The sequence below is a fragment of the Sorex fumeus genome, unplaced genomic scaffold (assembly GCF_029834395.1).
Source record: "Sorex fumeus unplaced genomic scaffold, SorFum_2.1 ptg000094l, whole genome shotgun sequence".
In the NCBI taxonomy this organism is placed as follows: Eukaryota; Metazoa; Chordata; class Mammalia; order Eulipotyphla; family Soricidae; genus Sorex; species Sorex fumeus.
Window position 1 is genome coordinate 18,940,724 of NW_026606151.1, and position 23,407 is coordinate 18,964,130.

General features: G+C 39.0%; 2 non-coding genes across 2 annotated transcripts; both read left to right on the top strand.

The window, feature by feature from the left end:
• Positions 1-17,264: 17,264 nt before the first annotated feature.
• On the top strand, positions 17,265-17,336 carry TRNAA-CGC (transfer RNA alanine (anticodon CGC)). The gene has a single exon. It is a non-coding gene; the product is annotated as a tRNA-Ala (tRNA).
• A 1,778-nt stretch (positions 17,337-19,114) lies between these two features.
• LOC130040525 (U6 spliceosomal RNA) lies at positions 19,115-19,217 on the top strand. Its single transcript, XR_008795009.1, has one exon. It is a non-coding gene; the product is annotated as a U6 spliceosomal RNA (small nuclear RNA).
• Positions 19,218-23,407: the final 4,190 nt, after the last annotated feature.

Here is a 23,407-nt window from a genome sequence, read left to right on the forward strand (position 1 = left end):
AGATGTGGATGTTAAATTTGAACTCACAGAGGAAACTCTTCTCCCCTAATCTCAGGCACCTTTGATAGTGGGAAGAAATATTCTATGTAACATATGGAGGAATCCTATCAATGCTAAAGTTAAATCTTTCTGTCTCCTCTATTTTCTCCTAAAGTGCAAAACCCACTACTGACTTTTGTTTATAGACTCAGCTGGGTATCAGCACACTTATCTAACGTTTACCTCTCAACAGAGTTTTCTACTCAACTTTTACTAATTTAAGGAAGTCTGTCATGGCATTCTATACTCCAAAGGCTTGCTGGAAGAGTATCGGTACTGTGTGCGATGTTTCTGAGCTCTGTTTTGATAGTAAGAAAATTTTAGAATGATATCGAGGAATGTAACATCAAGTATATCCCAGATGATTGATGGTTGGGAAAATTGGAAATATTGGTGCTGGGAAGATATCCTAGACAGATTAGTAGACAGAATGTTTATTTATTTAACTGTGATTTTCATAATTTTTCTGGTAGAAAATCTAGTGTCTAAATAAGTAGTAGAGTGTTTTGTATGCCAATTTTTTATAAGCCCGCTCTCTGGTTTATTGCCATTGTCTGAAAGGTAAATAGCCTCTTTAGGTGTCCCATATTACTATCAATTTTACCTAAAATATCACATTTTGAATATGAATGGAATCATCTTGAAACAAAAATCACCAAACTGATTAAAGTGTAGAGAAAAGGGTCCAAGATAATGATTGTGTTTGCATGTCATTCAACTGTGTGTTCAAAAAATAAATTCAAAAGTTCTTTGTTCTATTGCCGCCTGCATTCAGTGATCTCAGGTCACTTTTCACACACTGGATTGCCAATGGCAATAGATGGACGAAGGAGGAAAAGAGAGCCAGGGTGGATGGTGATCAGTTGCAGTTTATTCCATTTTCCACATGAACATGTTCCAGTCACACTAAGTGCCCCATTCCAGGGTCACACTGTCCCTCATTTGCATCCCCCATGCCAGTTTCTGCAGGATCCTTTTCATAGTCTTGGTCTCCTGACAAATCTTGAAGCATTTGGGGTAGCAAAAACACCAAATACACTTAAATAGCACAATCAACGTATGAAAGCACAATTAATAGCACAATCAACATATGAAAGCCCTTCCTTCTGATAAGACAAAGATTTCCTGCAGCTAGGCAATCTGCTCAAGGGGAAATACCATCTAGAGGTGTGCTTCTCATTTCCTTGGTCCAACAACCATTTAAACATTCATCTTAATTCCACTTCTTAATAATAGTAGTCATTTTGTATGGACACATTAAAAGATACTTTAAGCTTATAGGGTAACTTTCCTGGGAACATCTCAATTTAGATCCCAGACTACAGTGCTCAGGCCAGCATAGTCTTTCCTAACCCTAGCAGGATCCTAATCCAGTGGTTATTCTTTGAATCATGAGAGAACTTGTCCATGACTGTGCTCTTAACTTAGAGTTAAGTATTATTGTTCTTGGCCTGACCTGAGTCAATGTCAGGGTAGCTCACAGCTTGCCCTGGATTCATCCAGTCCCTTATCAGGAATATGCTTTTGAGACAATAAGCACTAAGGGCAACTGAGGCTTAAGTTTAGAAAACAGATGTCCAGAAGTGAATATTATTCGAAGTCAATTATCTCCCCAGTTACAAAAGAATAGTATTAACTGTCTTTCTGTGTCTATACAAAAAGAACATTGCTCTGAAGAAAACTATGCTTACTAAAGGTAAATGACATAAGGGTAGGAGAAAAGCAATATTTCACTGACAAATACAAACCTAGACTCCTTAGAAGGATCTGACTTTACAAGTCGACAGAATCTGATTTGGGGAGAAAGGTGATTGACTGTTGTGGAAGCAGAGCGCCAAGAAGAGATTAACAGAGAGGAATGGGGGTGCCTCTGGAGCACTTTGAATGGCATAACCCCCATTCCAGAGCAGTTCTTTACTCTAGAAAACTTTCACTACTCACTGCTGTCCTTGAGTCCAACCTATTCATTCCTCAGGACACAGACAGGGATACAGGAAACTTCCCCACACTGACACTCCCACACTGAGCACTGATAGCCAGGGGTGCTGTGACTCCAGTGAGAACATTCACTGATGAGGCTTTAGTGGCTCCTGTGCAGTTCCGGAAGCTGCTGCTGCTGCTGTTGCTACAGCATTGGGATCTACAGAGTAAGACTGAGAAGCATCCTGAGACACAGAACACACAGGGAAGCTGGGTTTCTGGTCATTGTGAGCCCTGCTTATCGCATACCTTACTTTTCATCTTATTTAAGATGTGCTTAAAATAAATCACAGCATAACAATGTAGAAAAATTCACAGGGACCAAGAAGTCTCATAACTCCTAGGAGACTCAGGAGCAAATGTAGAGAGATCTGAAGTGAAAGTTAGAACACTGACTTTGCCGTTTCCCTGGCTCATGGATCAGCTTCCTAGGTTTTTAATTTGTCATTTTGTTTGGGGGGTTTGGTAGTTGGTGTGGTTGGATTTGGGGCCACACCTGGCAACACTTAGGGCTTATTTCTGGCTCTACACTAAGGACTCACTCCTGGAAGCTCTGGGGAACCATAAAAGATGCCAAGGTTCAAACTGGGTTGGCCGGTTGCAAGGCAAATGCCCTACAAGCTGTACTATGGCTCCAGCCCCATCACTTGGTTTTATTGATTGCCGGAGAGTAAAGGCGTTGCTCCTATGGAGTGCTCACCTAATTAGAAGAAGGTGAACTTAAACGTGTGGCAAACAGAACTTTGAACTGCACAGCAGTTTCACTTGAGAGTTTAATCCTGTTCGAGTGAACGTCCTTGTGGTGTCCACAGTAAATAGAAGTTACTGAGAAGACTGACAACAAAAATGTGAGTTTTGGGGAGAAAAAGTGATAGGACCAAGGTTTGCTCAGTGACCTAATGCTAGTGTGTGTGTGTGTGTGTGTGTGTGTGTGTGTGTGTGTGTGTGTGTGGTTGAGGGGGGAGAGAAAGACAGACAGAGGCAGACAGAGATAGAAATATAGACCCACAAGACGGCATGATTCACTCTAAGTCCTTCTTGGCATCCTTCCATCTAACACCAAAAAAGGCACAGCCTCTTACCTTGATAGTTTTCTGGGATGTGAACATATTTTTGAAAATAATTTTTGAAATAAATAATCTACATTATAACTTCTCTACCCCTACACTGTAATCTGGCATTTTAGGAAAGCTGCTTTTAATGCTATTGTGTGGATGTTAAGAGTAACTTAGAGTCTGTATATAATTGTCATCGTCTACCCTTAAATTATCCATAAGAATAAGACCTTCACTGATATACCAAGAGTAACACCCACAAAGGTGCGGTGTAATTAGAAGAAAAACAATCTAGATAAAAAATATATATTATTATATTATATATATAAGCACACAAAACTCAAACTCTATCAACATTTAAATTTTTTATTTTATAAAGTAGTTCACAATATTTTATCACATTTAATATTCAAACACCAATTCCAGTACCATAAACCTTCCCACCACCCTATTTTGCATGTTTCCATTCTGAATCCCAAACTCTGTTCCAAAGCAGGACAGAAATAACACACTATATCCCTCTAAGTTTATTTGCCTTCTACTTTCAATCCCATCAGAGGTGGTGTGGTAATCCTGGAGTATGGTTAAGGTGTTTCCTATGGAGTGTCACATGGCTACAAATGCTGTCTCGGGGTCCAGAAAAAGTTACACTCATGGTGACATTTGGCCTGAGCGTCTACCAACAATTCAATGGTCTTTAATTCAGGGGCTTAATGGCTCCAGGATGAGATACAAAAATTTTTAAAAACAAACTTTTTACAAGGAAACATGTTGGATAATTTTTAGTCAATTATTCATAATAGACAATACAAAATAAACTATCATCTGTCTTTGGGGCAGACATGGGTTTTGGTGTCAAAACTCAAAATAAAGATGGTGGGAAAGTGTAATGGTGGTGGGATTGGTGTTGAAATATTGAACGTAATCAATTACTGTGAACAACTCTTTGAAATTGAAAAAAAGATTAAGGACTTTTTCTCTAGGGCACTGTAGCAGTGTCCTCCCATTGTTCGTCAATTTGCTTGAGTGGGCTCAGTAACGTCTCCATTGTGAGACTTCTTTTTAGTTTGTTTGGCATATCTAATATGTCACAGGTAGCTTGCCAGGCTTTGCCTTAAGGGCGAGGCACTCTCCATAGCTTGCCGAGCTCTCCAAGAGGGGCAGAGGATCTGAACCTCGGTCAGCCGGGCTGGCCACTGCAAGGCAAATGCCCTACCACTGTGCTGTCCCTCCAGCCCTGTGCCCTTTCTAGAACATGTCATATATAATTATGTGAGTTTTCACTTCTCTAATAATAAATATGTTGATATTTTCACATGCATGGGGGATTCTGTTTGAGAAGTATTTACGCAGATATTTTGTCCATTTTTAAAAACTGTTTAGTCTTATGTCTTTGAGAAGCATTCATAGACATTTTGCTCATTTTTTAAACCTCTTTAGTGAAATGGTACATTACTTTTATGATTGGGTATATCAACCATCCTTGTCTCAGAGATGAGACCGACTTGGTAATAATAATGACTTTCTTGATACCTGGTTAGAGGATGTTATCAAGATATTATTGTTTGGTTTAGCATGAAATGATTTAATTTAAGGGAAGAGAAAGGATAGCATGTTTAGAAGAGACTGTGTGCTTCTCCAGAAGATAAGGACCTCTGAATGACTTTGGGAAGGGGTCATACGTGGATATTATCCACAATGACTTGCTTGAAGTTCTATGTCCAAGTAAGCACTGTCAGATGTTGTCATAAGGGAAGAATTTTGAACCTCTGGTGGTTTCATTATATTGGCATTGCCGTTTTGGTCATGATTTTTGGCTTTGGACTAGGGCTTATTTCTGGCTCTGTAATCAGGGATCACTCCCAGAGTGGCAGGCTTTTTTCATCCATTTTATCCAGAACTGGTAAAGGCATTTGATTATGAGCTCTTCTTAGGGAGTCTTGCATTGCAGATTAATTTTTCCTGAGTCTTCAGAAGCTCTGATCTAGGACCTACCCTTCTTTTCCCATTAGATTAATTATCCTTCCCTCAGATCAGGGAGGATGATAGAATGAACCTTTAAAGTAGCTATCATATTACATTGCCACCCTAGAGGAATCTATTTAACTGATATTATTATTCTTTGGAGGTGGGGGTAGATTTAATACAGAGAGGGATTTTCATTAGTCAAATATGAATCCATTGAATCTTCTTCATTTTTGGCCCTAATTCCTAAGTGTTGCTTCTTAGTTACAAGAAATTAATTAGAAACAAAGTGACGGTTAAGTCATTGGTAAATTATTTTAAAAACTTCCTAATATACTGTCTGTTTATTTGTAATTTGTGAGAAATAACATCTGCCTTCTTTCTCTCAGATTTGATCGAGGAAAAATTTCTGTAGTTTTGGTCTGTTCTCTTTCTGAAGTTCCAGTTAGACCAGCACTCACAGTAAATAACAATTGAAATGAGTGTCATTAAAATGAGAGACAAAATTTAAATATTTAAAATTTTATCTAAATCACTTGTGATAGTATGTACTATGTATTCCTCACCCAATTCATGAGCTGAAAGTGTCAGTTTCATAAGGCTCAGGATCAGGACTTTCCAACACTTAGAGAAAATTCCCATCTGCTTGATCTCTACTTCTATTTTCAATATTAAAGATTTCCGGGAAAAAACATGGCCTCAGGCAGAGCTAAGAAAATGAAGGAGGAAGCCACCTGCCCCATCTGCCTGGATTTGATGATTGAGCCAGTGATCATAGGCTGTGGACACATCTACTGCCATTCTTGCATATTAGAAAATGTTGAGAAACAGCAACAGAAGTCACCATCACTGGGAATCTTTGAGTGTCCTGTATGTCGGGCACAGTTTCAAAGAGAGAGTATCCGTCCCAGTAAGCAGCTAGGAAACCTCATTGATACAATTAAGATGACAGAGCATGAACTTTTGAGTGAAGAACATGGAGAGAAACTCTTCCTGTTCTGTAAAGATGATGGTCAGTTCCTCTGCTGGTGCTGTGAGCGGTCAGCACACCACAAAGGGCACACCATGGTCCTTGCTGAAGAGGCCTGTCAAGGATACAAGGTGAGTAGTGCCCAGATTGCATCACCAGAACCTCTTCCTCTTTTGCATCATAGATTAGGAATAACTTAGTCTAATAATTCTGTGGGGTTTTTTTTTGAAACACTATGAGATACACACTTTCAAAATTCTTCATTATTGGGTTTCAGTCATACAATGTTCCAAAACTCATCACTTTTGCTTGTGTACATTTACTGCCACCAATTCACCAGCTTCCCTCCTGCTGCCTTCCCACGCTTCCACTTCTCCATAGTCTGCCTCTATGGCATATATTCTTCTCTCAGGATATGAATTATTCACTTCATCCATGTCCCTCAGTATGTATCCTTGAAAGTGTAAGGACTATACAAGTTTTAAAGTCTGTGATCTCCCCTTATATATATATTGAAAAGTTGCCCAATTAATAAACCTTAATCAAACAATTTTTCCTTAGGAAAAGTTCCAGGAAACTTTGACATACCTGAGGGAACAAGAAGTCAAAAACAAGGAATGGCAACAGAAAATAAGAGAAAAAATTACAAAATTTCAGGTAAGAATTTGAGTTCATTGACCTCAAGATGTTAGCTCTAAAGATATAGATGGATTAGGCAAAACAAAATTATTCCTTTTACTATCCCTAGTTGGCTAAAACTATGAGAATTTAACTCTATTTTATTGACCTTTCAGCAGTAATTGCTGAGGTGTTCGAATATCGGTAAGGAGAAGCAGAATTAGTTGTCCCCTTCCTTAGATTCATCTTGACTGGTTCACATGCCTTAAACATCTCAAAGTACTTTCTGCTTAAGGTGTAGACCTCCCACTCAGAATTTGACAGGAAGCAGGTTCTTCCATGCTCAGAAACTAATTATTGTGAGGAACAGGATCTCTGCAAGTGATATTCAATGGAAAAAATTTCTGAGAATTAGCAGAAAATGGTGAACAACATCTACAGTTGCAAACTTAGGACTATTTCTACATTGACCAGACTGCTCATGAGAGAAGTTCTGAGCTTTTCTGGTAACATTGATGTAATCCAAAAATCTGTACTCAAATTTAATAGGTCACTGGGCTTTTGAAGATGTCTATTCAAATCTCTACCCTCATCTGTTTGTGTGAATATTGATTTTTTTCTGACAGACGGTATTCCTTCTTCCCTCAATTTAACATCCATGGGTAGTATATGACAAAAAAAAAACTCAAACTAACACGTAAAGAAACCCCAATTCGAAAAGAGATAGATTTCCTGTCTTCTATAATTTCTATTCAATCCACATGAACAAAACTACTATATTTTGATTGTTTATTCATCTAAAAATAAACATTCCCCTGAGTTTGGAATATGCTTTCTTCATTTTAGTCTGAAATTCTGCGTAAAAAAAATCGTATTGAGTTTGTCTGTAAAATACTTCATGGGATACTATACATGGAGGAGAAATCTTATCTACGTAGACTGGAGAATGAAGAAGAGCAAGTTCTGAAGACACTGCAGAACAGTGAAGCCCAGCTGGAGAAGCAAAGCCAGGAACTGAACAAACACATCCTGGAACTGGAGAGGAAATGTCAGAGCTCAGCCCAGGAGTTACTGCAGGTGAGACTGTGCACAAGGAGAAAGAGATGAAGGTGTCAGTTCCTGGGTTTTCAGAGGAAATGGTGAGGAATTTAGAGAAGTGACCTGAAGCTTTCATTCTCAAAAATGCACAGAAGGGCCAGAGCGATAGTTCAGTGGATATGGCACTAGTTTGGCACGTGGCCAACCAGAGTTCAATTCCCAAAATGCCATAGGGTTCCCTGAACACCACCAAGAGTAATTCCTGAATGCAGTGCCAGGTGTAACCTATGAATATCTCTGGACGTGACCCAAAAAGAAAAAAATGCACACAAGTGTGGAGAACTTACATGAATATTTTCTTTTAGATGCACATGTCTGTATACAGGTGTCCTTCACTAATCTGTGGAGTGTCTTTGTATAAATCACAAAAGAGGCCCCTTGGATAGATATGGCAGTTCTTGTGGAACCTCAGGAGAACTTTGGTAGGCATCTGTTAGCCTCAGTCTAATTTGCAGAGATTTCTGGTGACAAATGTCCTGTCGGCTCTTGGGGGCTAAAACCGGTCACCAAAATGATAAATTTTCCTCTTGATTTGTTCCTGTATCTTGCTCAAATAGATACTATGAGGTCTGATTTTAGCTATAGTAAGGATATTGCACACGGTGATAAATTGGAGATCCTTATTCTATTTTCATAAATGATGGAGGTGGCACAACAAAACCTTCCATCTCAGTGCAAACCTGCTGCCCCCACCTAAGCGAGTTCAGTCTCCAGTGCTCTATGTGAATTCATCTGTTAGGACCTGTGTGACAGTGTTTACTATGACCTTTTCAGAAGCAATGAGGTCACTAATTACAAAATGAGTAAGTTTGAGACAATTACTGATCTTCCTCCAAACATCTCCCAGGTTATGTGCCTGTAGAAGTATTAACTCCCCATGTTCCCAAAGAAAGGAAACATTCTCTGTGGTTGATCAGATACAGTCAAGGTATTATACCATGCCATTGTTTCTCTCAAACTTTGTGCATGTACTGCTGAAGTAAAAAAAGGGTAGAGAAGTTGAATAACAATGATCTATAGCAGTGCTTATAACTGGAATGATATGCAGACAGATGTTGGACCACAGATGTGAAAAGGCTTCAGAATGCTGTACTAGGTAATTGTATCAGAATCATACCCTAGGAATTCATTAATTCACAGGAGCAGAATGTCTTCATTTGCTCCTTGATATAATTATAGAGAAACATCCACCCATCAAAGTTTTATGAAATGCTAATATTTCCATGCCAACTTCTATCTTTCTTTCTCTATAGGATGTGACAGACACTTTGGATAGGTGAGTGCTCTTTGAATTCAGGAGGGAAGGAGAGTAGCTCTATGGAGTCCAATGGAATATAGCTCTGATGAAATTCCTGAACTCTTCTCTAGGTTTTCTGATACGACATTAAATGCACCAGAGGATGTCTCAGTGGATATTCATGCTATGCCTGATATTAACAGCATTTTCCGTCAATTTCTGAAGATGTTTGAGACTCGTCATGGTATGTGACATCCAAATTTCTAAAATAATACAGGTGGGAGGAATAATGGACAACACATTTTATTGCTCTTCTGGGCAGATTCTAGCTAGAATATTATTTTTTTGATGACTCTTCAGCTCTTTCTCTCCAGTTCACTAGTGATGTCTCCCAAGTAAATAACTTTTATATCTGTCCTATATAAAAAAATAATAATAACACTTAACACTCATGTGCTGTGACAAATTTTAAAAAATCATTAATTACACAAAGCATGAAGAAAAACATTTGGGATAATAAAATGAAAATTTTTGTTTTCAATTTAATGAAAATCTAGTGGTTACAAACAATGCAATAGTATCACAAGTCAAGTGTTAGCCTTGAATGCAGCCAACCTGAGGTAGATCTCTGGCATCTGATATGGTCCCAGAGTTTTGCCAGGATTTGTCATTAAGTGCAGAGTTAGGAGTAAGTCCTGAGCACAGCCAAGTGTGGCATTAGCCCCTCTCCCCACCTCCTGCCCCAAAATAGAAGAAAACAATACTTCACAAATTTTAGTAAAATGTCTCCACCTCAGCAATCCTTCAACTAGAGTCTAACAAAGCTTCAATAAACATGATCGCTTGGCTGTGTTTTCATCTGGAAAATAACACATTCCACTTCCAAGCTCATTGTGATTGTTGGCAGAATTCACATGATGATGCATGTAGGACCTTGGACACTAGCTATTTGCTGATTGCAGACTGGATGCCTCCTGTGTTTCCTGGAGAAAACCCTCAAATGCTTTTGTATGAGTCTCCCAACATGGCCAATTGTTTCTTCAAAGTGAGATCAAAAAGCAAGAGTCTCTATAGGGCAAATCTGATGGCATTATTAACACTGCGATAACAAACTAATATAATAGAAATGAAACCCATTTTTTTTTTTTTGCTTTTTGGGTAACATCTGGTGATGCCCAGGGATTACTCGTGGCTCATGCACTCAGGAATTACACCTGGTGGTGCTTGGGGACCATATGGGATGCTGGAAATTGAACCCAGTTGTGAGCAAGGCAAATGTCCTACCCGCTTGTGCTATCACTTCAGTCATAAAACCCATTATTTATACTGTGTAAATTCACTGTAACTTGTACATACTAGGTTTCTGGTCCTGAAAGGTGTTATAAAAAGTTACCTATAGAGGGGTATTATTAGTCATTTTTGGTCTGAGAGTTTAGTGACCAAAACTAAGTTGCTCTTTGGACAGTATTTTGTCTTTATTCATTCCACTTAGTTCAGCTGTATGAGTGCTGATGAGATGAGCACTGACTTAGCACTGGGTGTGTCCACATGCTTAGAGTATAGAGACATTGCTTTGCATCTATGACAAGAAAAATGTTCTGAATTCAAACACATGCTTGCTCCACGTGTTTCACACAAGAAAATTTCATATTTCTATACTCTAAGAGAATTATGCAGTATTTGGGATGAAGATGTAAGCAATTTCTATTTAGGTGAGGGAAAAGCTTTTATAATTGAGACCTCCTCACCTACAAAGTGAGTGGAATCCTGTTAAGTGTGTCTTTACAGATACTGTTTTAGTCCGTTACTCTAACCAGTGCTCAACCAGATTTGTTGATGACAATATTGCACCTTTTCTCTAGCTGAGATGAAACCATTTTAGTATTTTCATTGTATATTCACATTATTTTTAGATATTAAATTTTTTTCTAAAAACACTTAGCTTTTTCACTTCCAGCTGTGAGCTCAGGGATCACTCCTGGAGGAGTTCAGGAACCCTTTTGAGATGCCAGGGATTAAACTCAGGTCAGCCACTGCAAAAGCATCCTTCCCACTGTGCTATCATTTCAGTCCTGTTGTTTATAAATATTTATATAATACATATAAAAGTAACATATTTGATGCACTACTTTAATTATTGTGCATATGTTTTGTTCTGTGAATTTTGTTTATTTTTAAGATTCTATGTTACTCATTGTCATTTTGAATGCTGTCAATTATAGGATTGCAAGCATACAACATTTTAGCACACACCCCACCAAAATGTCCATTTCCTTTTCCATCCCCTGTTTTACAAGGGTACTTTCCTCAAACCCCATCTGTCCATATTCTCACCTTAGTAACCATGGTTCACAAATTTTGTTGCTTCTGCTCATTCGACATTATTTCCCTTTATATTCCATATATAAGAGGAATTATTCTGTGTCTTATACCTTCTGGCTGTCTTCAGTCTATGAAAGTTGCATAATTAAATCCTCTAGCTGAGTAGCATTCTCTTACATATAGATACAATTCTTTCCTTATCAGTTATCTGAACTTGGAAACGGGTTGCTTCCAGATGTTCACTACTGTTACTAGTGCTGGAATAAACATAGGAGTACAAATGTCTTTTCAATAGAAATTTTTGCCTTTGTCATAGGTTCCCAGAAGTGTAATGTACTTGTCATTTGGAAGCTCAATTCTTATTTTTTGATATTTCTCCATTTTCTAAAAAGTTTGAACCAAACATGATGCCCAGCAACAATGATTGTAGCTTCCTTTTCCCACATTAGCCCAATAATGCTGTATTTTCTCACTGGTGTGAGATGATACCTCATTGTAATTTTGATATAAATTTTCCTGTTAGTAAATTTTGAATATCCTTATAAATCATCTGCATGTCTTCTCTGAGGAAGAATCTGTACATCTATTCTCCCCCTGTTTTGGTTTTCTTTTCATTGCCAAACTTTAATGGATTTTAAAATAAGGTCTATTTTTTAACCATTCAAAATATATAAATAAAATCTGAAATGTATTCCATAGCCTCCTGTTAAGAACTTGTTGAAGAGAGTTTAATAAGCACGTTATACAAAGAATAGATTTGGACAATGAATAAGGCACACTGAAACCACCAGAGCAGAGAGAGTCAGAGAGTCGCCACCACACGGGTGCTCAAATACAGCTGGAGGGATCTGAAGAACAGTGGAGAGTTGACCTGAGAGATAGAAATACAGTTTCTCAGAGCATTAAGGAGAACATAAGCTTACATAATAATGACTACCACTGCACCTCTTAGTTTTACATACAATCCCACCACTCTCATTGACTAAGTAAAATAAAGTCAGGTAAAGGAAGAAAGCTGGTTTCATAGAGGTCTTGAGGTCAGAAAGACAGGGTATTAAAAGGTGAGGAGTGATCTTGAGAAAAACAAAAAAGGGAAAGTAGAGCTAAGAAGTGTTCCGTGAATTCCTTATTTCCCATGTACTTCTGGTCAACTGCTTGGTGTTTAATCAATGTGTTTAGTCACATTAGTTGAGTAGGTGACTAAATCACTAGCTTCAACCTGTTATCATGTTTCTTTTTTTAATTTTGCTATAGTTTAGTAATATTTGACCATCGGTTTTTTTTTTCTTTTTTTAAACTCTACTCACATTCTTTTTTGTGTATATTTGTTCTTGGTACATAATCTTGTACTAAACCTTAAGGTTCATGAGAAACTAAAGAGTGTATACTTAAAGTTGCTGAGTGCCCATGTGTCCTAAGCCCCCAATAACATCTTGTGTGTCAAGAACCAAATAGTTAATTAACTGTCTTTTCTCATTCTGATACAGAGTGTCATTTTTGCAAATATTGGGAGAGTTTAGGAGAAGAGAGTAAGGAAAAATATCAAATATAGTCATCTGTTCTTTTGCTGGTATTACTGTGAGAAAGACAGAAATAATATTGATTAAGAACAGAAGAGTACTTACAGCCTTAGAAGTATATTGCTGATATTACCAGATATTTCACAATGCCACTTAATGACAGTCCTACCCAGTTTCAATCATATATTAGCTCTCCAATCTTCCCCACCATTCTTTGTGACAGACATTATTTCTATTTTACTTTTTATAATGAATTTTGATAAAGTGACTAGAAAGGCTATCAAAAACAAATTTTTCTTTTGAGCATGGGCTGATAATACTTAGAAGATACTTACTGACTACTAAGTATAAAGTAACCACGTCATTTTGTTTTCCATTATTTTTTAATTTATTTATTTTTTTGCAGTTAAAGTTATTCTAGATCCAGATACGGCTCACAATAACCTACTGGTGAACAATGATGAAAACATGGTGACTCGTGGACCAGCCCAAGTGAAGCATGAGACTCCTGCTAGGTTTAAAGACTTACCCTGTGTCCTGGGATGTGAGACCATCACCTCAGGAAAACATTACTTTGTAATATGTAGTGCAAGAGGACCTGAGTGGGATGTCGGAGTTTGTCGGGAAAATGTGCCAAGAGACAATGACATGAGACGAGATCCTGAGACTGGATTCTGGGCCATCAGACATTGCAAAGATGATGACTATGTGGCTCTTACCTCTCCCCTAACTCCTATTTCTCTGCAGAATGTTAAATATATAGGGGTTTTTGTAGACTATGAGGCCGGACTTGTCTCCTTTTATGAAATGTTAACTTGTTCCCACATCTTCACTTTCCCAAAGACCTCTTTCTCTGAGCCTATCAGGCCTTATTTCCGTATTGGTAAAGATTCTGCACTGTACACATGGACACCTAAAGATTAAACAATTGTAAGAAAAAGATTTGTGAGATTTGTAAGAAAAACAGCACATTATCCCTATGCTTGTATCCAGTTTAAAGAAATAGGGTTCAAATTCTGTGACTTTAGAAATTTTGGTTTTCTTCATTGTTCCCATAACCCAGAAAAATTTCAAGTTTGGTATTTACCTAATAGATTTTCATTAAATGGATGATTATAAATACTCTAAGTAAGTAGGATAAATGATACTTTCCTCTAAATCACAAATGCCTTAGATGGAAGTTACTTAGTTACAAAGACAAAACAATGTACTGCTTACATATCTTCAGTGGATACATTTTTTTATGAAATAAATACTCAGCCTAGCTAACTTTTCAATAGTGATTTCTTCTTAATTAATGAAAATCTTTTCTTTGAGTGTGAATGTGCTGAAACAGTACCCATTTAATGTCCCTTGCAGTGTCTTCTGCAAATTTGGGAGAGTACTGTCAGGACTAAAGCAGTTAACCTCGATCCTAGGAGAGGTTTATATGTCCCACAAGAGGAAGTACAAGCTCAAGTAAAAAAAATAGCGTTTATCAGAAAACAGTTGTCACTTAAGAACAAAGTGTATAGATTGTACTCACTTGTGGGATATAAAATACAGATAGTAGGTGAGTAATATTCAATACAGGAGAAATGAGGGCCAGGAAAACTAATTAATTTATTGAAAGCTTGCCACGAGTTTATGTGGAAGTGGGGTTTTGAGTGCGGATGTTAGGACAGAGAAGAGACCACTCTGACAATAGTAGCTTTATATGATCACCCTGGATGTCAGCAAATACAGATAACCTTTCATTATCTGTGTTGCAAATCATAGTACACTAAAGGAGAGAGAGAGAGAGAGAGAGAGAGAGAGAGAGCAGAAGAGGAAGAGGAGGAGGAGGAGGAGGAGGAGAAGGAGGAGGAGAGGGAGAGGGAGAGGGTGAAGGAGAAAGAGAAGGAGAAGGAGAAGGAGAAGAAGGAGAAGGAGAAGAAGGAGAAGGAGAAGGAGAAGGAGAAGGAGAAGGAGGAGAAGGAGAAGGCGAAGGAGAAGGCGAAGGAGAAGGAGAAGGAGAAGGAGAAGGAGAAGGAGAAGGAGAAGGAGAAGGAGAAGAAAAGAAGAAAAGTAAAAGTATGGCCGCACCATGCCCCAAATTTAATTTTATTTCTTATTAATTCTTATAGTTATTTAGATAAATACAGTAAGAGATATAGATTCAAAAACCTAGTCCTCTGGGCTCCAAGGGCAAGTCCACTGGGCTTAACAATCCCAAACAAGGTCCACATGCTGGTTCAGCTTGTCATTCTCCTTGGGGGTCCTGATTCTAAAGTCAGAATGACTTGCATCTGGGTAGAGAAGGTGATGGCAGTATGGCATGATGAAAACTGGGGACACCGTATGTAGGAAATACACTGCTGAAGCGATGGAACATATTATGACTGAAACCCAATCATTAATAAGTTTGTAACTATATGTCTTAAGGTAATTCAATAAAAAGAAAAGAGTCAAAGAGTCAAAGTGTACATGTATGCTAAGAATGAGTATCTGTTCCTAAGTAAGACAACTTGTTCAAAGTAACTATACACACAGTCAAAGTGGGGCATTAAAGGATCAGGAAGATCTATTTGTAGTCAGTTTCTAATCTGTATATCCATGTGTTCACGATTTGGTGGGCGAATGTTTCAGTGGCCAAGAGCCACCTCCCAGGTCTCCACAGCAGAGCAACAAAGAGACAGGGAATAACAGATTGATGTTCAAAATGGCCCATGTAATGCAGAGCTGTGAGCATATTTACAGAACATCTGAGGGGGCTTGAGATATAGGATTGCAGGTAGGTGTGATTGATCATTTACAGAAGGAAAGCATTTCAGTGAGGAAATTTTGGGGAAATGGATTAACTCAAGAAGACGCTCTGTCTCCAAGAGACATCTATATTGCTTTTCCCTTTCCTTTTCATTGTTCATATTAAAGAATTAATTTTATTTCTTTTTTTAAATAATGTAAGAGTACTGCTATTTGTTCAGCCATTGATTAAGCTGTTTGAATTGGGCATGAACCCCACATTAAATTTTTATTTTATTGTATCACCATGAGATAGAGTTACAAAGCTTTCATGTTTGAGATTCAGCCATACAATGATGGAACACTATCCCTCCACCAGTACACATTTTCCACCTCCAATGTCCCAAGTATCACCCTCTCCCACCACCACCCCCTCCCCCACACACACACAAGTGCACATCACAGGCCTCACCCTGGCTCTATGGCAGACAATTTCCCCAATACTCTCTCTCTAATTTTGGGCATTATTTTTGCTCTAATTTTCCCAACATCATTCAAGCCTATCTGCCAGGGGCAAACTCTAGATTATATATTTTCCATAGCTCATTTCGAATATCATGAGAGCTCACGAGGCCATGATTGTAAACGTAAATTTCTGGATTGTAAATGATTGGGTTCAGAGACATCTCTGTATGGCACTAATCCATTTTGGGATTTAACTGGGAGTATTAGGGCCAGAGCTGTTGGTGTGCTAAGATGGCGTCCAGAGGCAAATTGTGGGCTTGACAGCCAGTCTTTTGGGTGGGCGGCGACCCAGGGAGGGATAGCCTGGGTCCTCTGCCACCATGCGGACTGGAGATTTAGTCCTGAACCCGCACACCTGGGCCTTGCTTGTGGAAGCTCTTGATCACCGGGACTCTATTTGGAGTAAGCGAGGAGACTGCACCTACTCCACCTGGGGTGCCCCGGTGATATTGGCTCGGTATGGGGGCCTGGAGAGATCTTTTGTGCTGTGGTGTCTTCTGGGATTTGCTGCTGTGTCTCTGAACCAGGGCTTTTGGTGCACCAAGATGGTACCTGGAGACAAATTGTGGGCATGACTGGGGCTTGCCTCTGTGTCTCTGAGCCAGGGCTACTGGTGCGCTAAAATCCACTTACAAAATTTTTAGCAGATTATATCTTGGTGAGGTCCATCCTGAGATGGTGGAGTCAGGCTTGGGATATGGTGGCAATTTTAGATTGTGGAAGCAAGTGGCCACTGGGGACTCTGCTTGGGCAGTCACAAGCTAACCCACCCCCTCCAATTTACTCTGGTCTGTTTAGCCCTGTATAGGTTCAAGTTTAACTGCGGCTTTTGATCTCTTTTGAGATTTATTTAGGGCTCTTTGAGGCAAGGCCAATAATAGAGCTTACAGGGTGGTGCTGGAGTTGTTTCATGGGGGTGACTGCCAATGCTTCCCATGCATTGGGAAGAGGGGAAGGTATCCCTTCCCAACTGTAAGTGAGCTTGTATAGCTGATCCGGAAGTTGTTTGTGGGTGTAACTCCCACATACCTAAACTTCTGGCTGTTTAATTTCTTGGTGAACTTATTCCTAAGTTGTTGGGGTCTGGCCAAAGGTACAGCAGCAATTTTGGAGTATCAGGAAGCCTGAAGGCAACATCAGGCTGCTGATGCACTTGCCCCACAGGTATAGGTTGACCTGTTGGCCGCACCATACCCCCAATTTAATTTTATTTCTTATTAATTATTATGGCTGGGGGTGTAGCTCAGTGGTAGAGCGCGTGCTTCGCATGTACGAGGTCCCGGGTTCAAACCCCGGCTCCTCCACTCATGTTTATGGGCTGGAGCGATAGCACAGCGGGTTGGGCGTTCGCCTTACAAGCGGCCAACATGGCCGACCCGAGTTCAATTCCTCCGCCCCTCTTGGAGAGCCCGGCAAGCTACCGAGAGTATTCGATATGCCAGACACAGTAACAACAAAGTCTCCAATGGAGACGTTACTGGGCCCGCTCGAGCAAATCGACGATCAACGGGAGGGCCTTTACCTTTTACCTTTTATTAATTATTATAGTTATTTAGATAAACACAGTAAGAGATATAGATTCAAAAACCTAGTTCTCTGGGCTCCAAGGGCAAGTCCACTGGGCTTAACAATAAATCCCAAACAAGGTCCACATGCTGGTTCAGCTTGTCATTCTCCTTGGGGATCCTGATTCTAAAGTCAGAATGACTTGCATTAAGACTGTGCCTTTATGTTTTCTAGACAGTCCCAGTTCAATGTCAGTATACCTTTTCTGCTCCCTAAGTTGATCCAAGTCCTTCAGAGGAATCTTCCTTTATGGGGTGTTAGGTACTATGATAACCAATTCTGAATCAAGTAATTATGATGGACATACAAGAGTAGGGGGGTGGAGCGATAGCACAGCGGTAGGGCGTTTGCCTTGCATGCAGCCAATATGGCCAAACCGAGTTCGATTCCTCTGCCCCTCTCCGAGAGCCCAGCAAGCTACCGAGAGTATCTCACCCGCACGGCAGAGCCTGGCAAGCTCCCCGTGACATATCCGATATGCCAAACACAGTAACAGCAAGTCTCACAATGGAGACATTACTGGGCCCGCTCAAGCAAATCGATGAACAACAGGAGGACCATGACCATGACCGTGATACAAGAGTAGATATTTGAGTCATTTAATTTCCTTATATTACAAACAGAGCATAATTGTATTTCTATGTTTAAAAGAAGAATATTACTCTACAGTAACATGAATATTTTTAGGGGAAATAGAAAAGCATGTAATCCACTTCCAGTACAAACTCCATAATCACCAGGAGTTTTCACTTAGTTATTAACACAAAGGAAAGATTAAAAGAAACTTAATGATTAGGTGTCTCACAAGAGCACTGTCTGCTTCTCTGGAGGAGGAAATGTGGCAATTCATTGATGAAGCCTAAAATACAGGGTTAAAATCCAACAGTTACAGAAATTGGATGAATTAATAAGGATCAGAGACACGGACGCAGAAAATTTTTTCTTTTGGCGGGACTTGGGGTAGGGTTGGTCTCACATACCGCTGTGGTCCTGGTTCTGCCTCAGGGATCAACCTGTCATTGATTGGGGCACATATATGAGGCTGGGTTCCACACTCTGCTGGGCTGCATAAAGGGAAGTCCACTGACCTGCTGTACCCGGTATTTAACTCTCAAAGTAGCTTTGGCCTCAAGGATCACATTGGCTGACCTAGAAAATTTCCTGTCTCATAAGGAACTGTAAGCTGAGCCTTTTTCTCAGCCATGATGATGGGAATCCACCAAGGATGCCGACCTGCTTTGTCTCTTCCCAGCTTACTCTGTCAACTTAAAGAAAGCTCTTCTTCTGCACTTGACATAAAAGAATAAATTGTAATTATTTTAGAATTTTCAGGGCCTCCTAAACGATAGAGACAGAGTGATTTTCCTACTTTCTGTCAGGCCTAGCTGAAGAGAAAGCTTCTCTCCTGAAACCCTTCTAAATGTTTTCTATCTCTATCCCTTGCCCATTTTTATTATTTGTCTGTCCCTAGTGTTGGAAAGTTTTAAAATGATTAGCTAAAAGAATTAGATAGTGCTCGCTTCAGCAGCAAATATACTAAAATTGAAACAATACAGGGAAGATTAGCATGGCCCCTGTGCAAGGATGACATGCAAATTTGTGAAGCATTCCATATTTTTCACTGGTGGAGAGATGGGTATTTGATCATTGTACAGTTGAAACCCAAGCACAAAAATTTGTAAGTCTAAAACTGTACCTCATGGTGTCTCACTAATAAAAATTAAAAAATCAAAATAAATAAAAATAATTTAAAAAATAATGAATAAAATAATTAGACATCCTACCGCCCCTCTTTTACTCTCTCCACTTTCCTCATAGCAGAAGGATATTCAATAGGGGAAAGAAAGAGGTGTTCAAGTGAAGATTCAGGTTTTTCCAGAGGGGACACAGCTTAGGGGACCCTATAAAGTAAAAGGAAGGTATCACACATTCCATGAAGGACACCTGTCTCACTTTTCTTTGCTTAGTGGATGTTCCTGCTGAATCCTGGGGTGAAGAGGGGACTAGGATACAAATGATGAACTCTTGTAACTACCTGAGAAATTCAAGAGCAGCTCAAGGATTAGGACATATCACACAATCACATGAAATGCCAAATACCAGAGGCAGTTCTGGGAACAATATGAAAAGAACCCAGGATTTTGTCAATCTTTGGGGACATTCATTTATGTAAAGCACTTGGCCTATAATAGAACAACATGAAGCCTTGGAGAAAGTTTCACAGAGCCCTTTTTTCATCAGCACTGAAGAATTAAAGAGCATACTTATAACTCAAATAGGAGTATATACATTATATTGGGTTTATAGATCATGGTAAAAGTTGATTCCTAATGAGAAAATAGAAAATTGGTTCATCTTAAAATATTCTTCATGAAGAAGGGAGAAATTTTTTTGAAAAATGATGTAAAGACTTTTTCTGTGAGCCTGGAGAGATAGTAGAACAAGGAAGGTGGTTGTCTAGTCCACGTGCAACCCAGGTTCTAACCCTGACACACCATAGTGTCCCCTGAGCACCACCAGAGGAGATCCTTGAGTAGCCAGGTTTGGCCAAAAAGCAAATAGAAAAAAGAAACTGCTTGATATTGAAACATTTAAAATTGAATCTCAATGACATTATTTGGTATATATTGCATTTATGTTCCTCAACCACTTCCATTTTTCTTGGAGTTGTCTTCCCAGAATTCTACCGTGTTCTGGGTGTCACTCTGTCAATAATTGCTCCAGAAGTCTGATTCAACAGAAAGACCCACCAGAGCTATACCTGGCAATGATCACAGCCTCAGTACAACATCAGATGGTACTTAGGGAAACCATTTTGTTCCATGATTCAAATGTAGAGACTCTGCACTAAAAGCATCAGCTCTAGCCCTTTCTTTAGAGATACCACACACAGTCTTTTATTGACACTTTCTAATAAAGTTCATGGTCTTAAATAACACTTCCTGATAGATAGTATATACGAACTACCACATATGTCAAAATTATGGTATTGGTGATTGGATTTAACACCTTATTATCTGAAAATTTCATTTAGAGCATCATTTTGCTCATGTACAGTATTTCCCTGGAAAAAAGTTGGTGGTATAAATAGTTTAGACCATGGTAAGTATGTGAATCTCAGTTTCTAAAGGACAAAACGAAGTTACCTATTTTACCAGTTATTTAGGTTTGTTTAGAAGATCAAGGTTTTGATTTCAGCTTGAGTACTCTGAAGGTGTAGAAAGTACTAAATAGTTTTCTTTTTTTCATTGTAATGGACTGGATTCTCTGTCAAAATGATAGACTTTAATCAAAAATTTTTCTTTTGAAAAATCCAGAAATTAGTGACAAAATTAAGTGAAGTTAATGATGAAAACAAGACATTGAAGTTGTACATAGAAAAAAAATAAAATGGAAAGTAAGAATTTGATTTTATTCTTTGAATATATTTCATCATAGAGCTTAGGCAAATAAAAATGCCATGAGAATTACAAAGATGTTTTTCCTTACCATATAGGAATTCATTATTTCTTTTATAAATTATTAAAATTTTATGGAAGAAAATGGTTTTTAATATATTAAACAAGATCTCCTATATGAAACATAGATCACTTGTTGTATGGCTTCTGGTTGTCTACATCTATGAGAATTCGCCTCCACTTCCTCTCAGAGTTCAACACTGAATGTCTCGGATTCCTGATACCTAGGATTCCTGATATCTAGGATTCCTGATATCTCAGCCAAACAGTGTTCTTCCTAACCTAGATTCAAGCCCGACTGTGTTGCAAGTTCCAAACACCTTTATGAATCTTCCTTTTTGAAGCCTAAATATACCATTTTGAGACATTTTCTCCAAAATAGAATTTGTTCTCAAATTTCTATTTTTGTAATCTATCTTTGTCAACACTAAAGGCAGGATTATTCCAGAGGGATTTATATACCTCAGACTCATGGGACCCACAAAGGTGAGCAGAAATGGTACAAGAACAAGTACCTGAGACCACAGACTATCTGTCTTGACTATTTACAGTGCTGACCTGTCCTCAGATATACTTAGACCGCTTTTTTTTTTGAGACATGGAAGTAATCTATCATATTTTACTTACAATTGACCCATTTGGGGAGGTCATATTCCCTTTTCCAGGGTTCTCTTCCAATCTGTACTGATCTCTATATGTGGATGCTCAGTTTGAACTCACAGAGAAAACTCTGTGAGTTCTTCCCTTATCTCAGGCACCTTAGACAGTGGGAAGAAATATTCTATGTAACATATGGAGAAATCCTATCAATGCTAAAGTTAAATCTTACTGTCTCCTATGAGAGTTCTATTTTCTCCTAAAGCACAAAACCTACTACTGATTTTTTAAATAGACCCAGCTAGGTATCAGCAGAGTTATATGACACTTAACTATCAACAGAATTTTCTACTCAAATTTTACTTATTCCAGAAAGTCTGTCATGGCATTCAATACTCCAAAGGCTTTCTAGAAGAATATTGCTACCGTGTGCAATGTTTCTGAGCTCTACTTTGATAGGAAGAAAATTTTAGAGTTATATCAAGGAATGTAATATCAAGAATCTCCCCGATGACTGGTGGTTGGGAAAACTGGAAATAGTGGTGATGGGAAGGTACACTAGACAGGCTCATAGGCAGAATGTTTAGTTAATTTAAAGTAATTTTTGTAGTCTCCCTGTTAAATTCTGGTGTCTAAATAGGAACTAGAATATTTATTTTATATGAAAATTCTTTAGACACTGACTCTCTGGTTTATTTCCTTCATCTGAATGGTAAATATCCACTTTGGTTGCCCCATTTTACTATCAATATCAGTTGAAATCTCACATATTGAACAAGAATGGAATGGCCATGAAATGAAGTCGTCAACCTGTTTAAAGTGCATAGAACAGGGTGCAAGACATAATGATTATGTTTGCATGTCATTCAACTGTGTATTCAAAACATAAATTTGAAACCATGTCTGTCTCTCTGCGTTCAGTGGACTTGGGGTCACTTCTCACAGCAGGATTGCCGATGGCAATAGGTGGACAAAGGAAGTACCAAGAGTCAGGTTGGCTGTTCATCAGTTGAAGTTTATTCCATTCTCTCCATGCACCTGTGCAGCTAAGTGTCCCATTCCAGTCTGTGGGGAGCTTCCTGCTTATGCAGGGTCCTTAAGTAGACATAGCCCTGGGAGCTGCCTCACTCAGAGGGCCAAGAATACTTGGCATAGCTCTCTGTCCCATCAACCCTAATAAGTGGCGTAGTCATTGTGTCGCCAAACCAGTCCTATAGAGAAGTTAATACTTCACCATCCTCAGTTTGCAAGAGAAGTTAATGAGAAATAGATATATTATGATTTTGTGGCATTTGCAGGAAATTATAACTTTGGTAAATCACAAAAAGTATACAGGAAAGGTCAGAGTGTTCTTCAGTATACTTTGTTATTATTTCCAGTTATTGATCTAAATAACATTATTTTTATTATACTATTTCGTATACTTGTTATGATCAAGGAAATGCAGGATCTTGGGAATATAAGGTAAAGGTAAAGGCCCTCCCGTTGTTCATCGATTTGCTCGAGCGGGCCCAGTAACGTCTCCATTGGAGATTTTGTTGTTACTGTGATTGGCATATTGAATACATCACGGGTGGCTTGCCAGGCTCTGCCGTGCAGGCGAGATACTCTCGGCACCTTGCCAGGCTCTCCGAGAGGGGCGGAGGAATTGAACTCGGGTCGGCCATGTTGGCTGCGTGCAAGGCAAACGCCCTACCGCTGTGTTTACAATTACAGTGAATGATTTTACCTGCCAAGTTCCTGATAGAGATGTA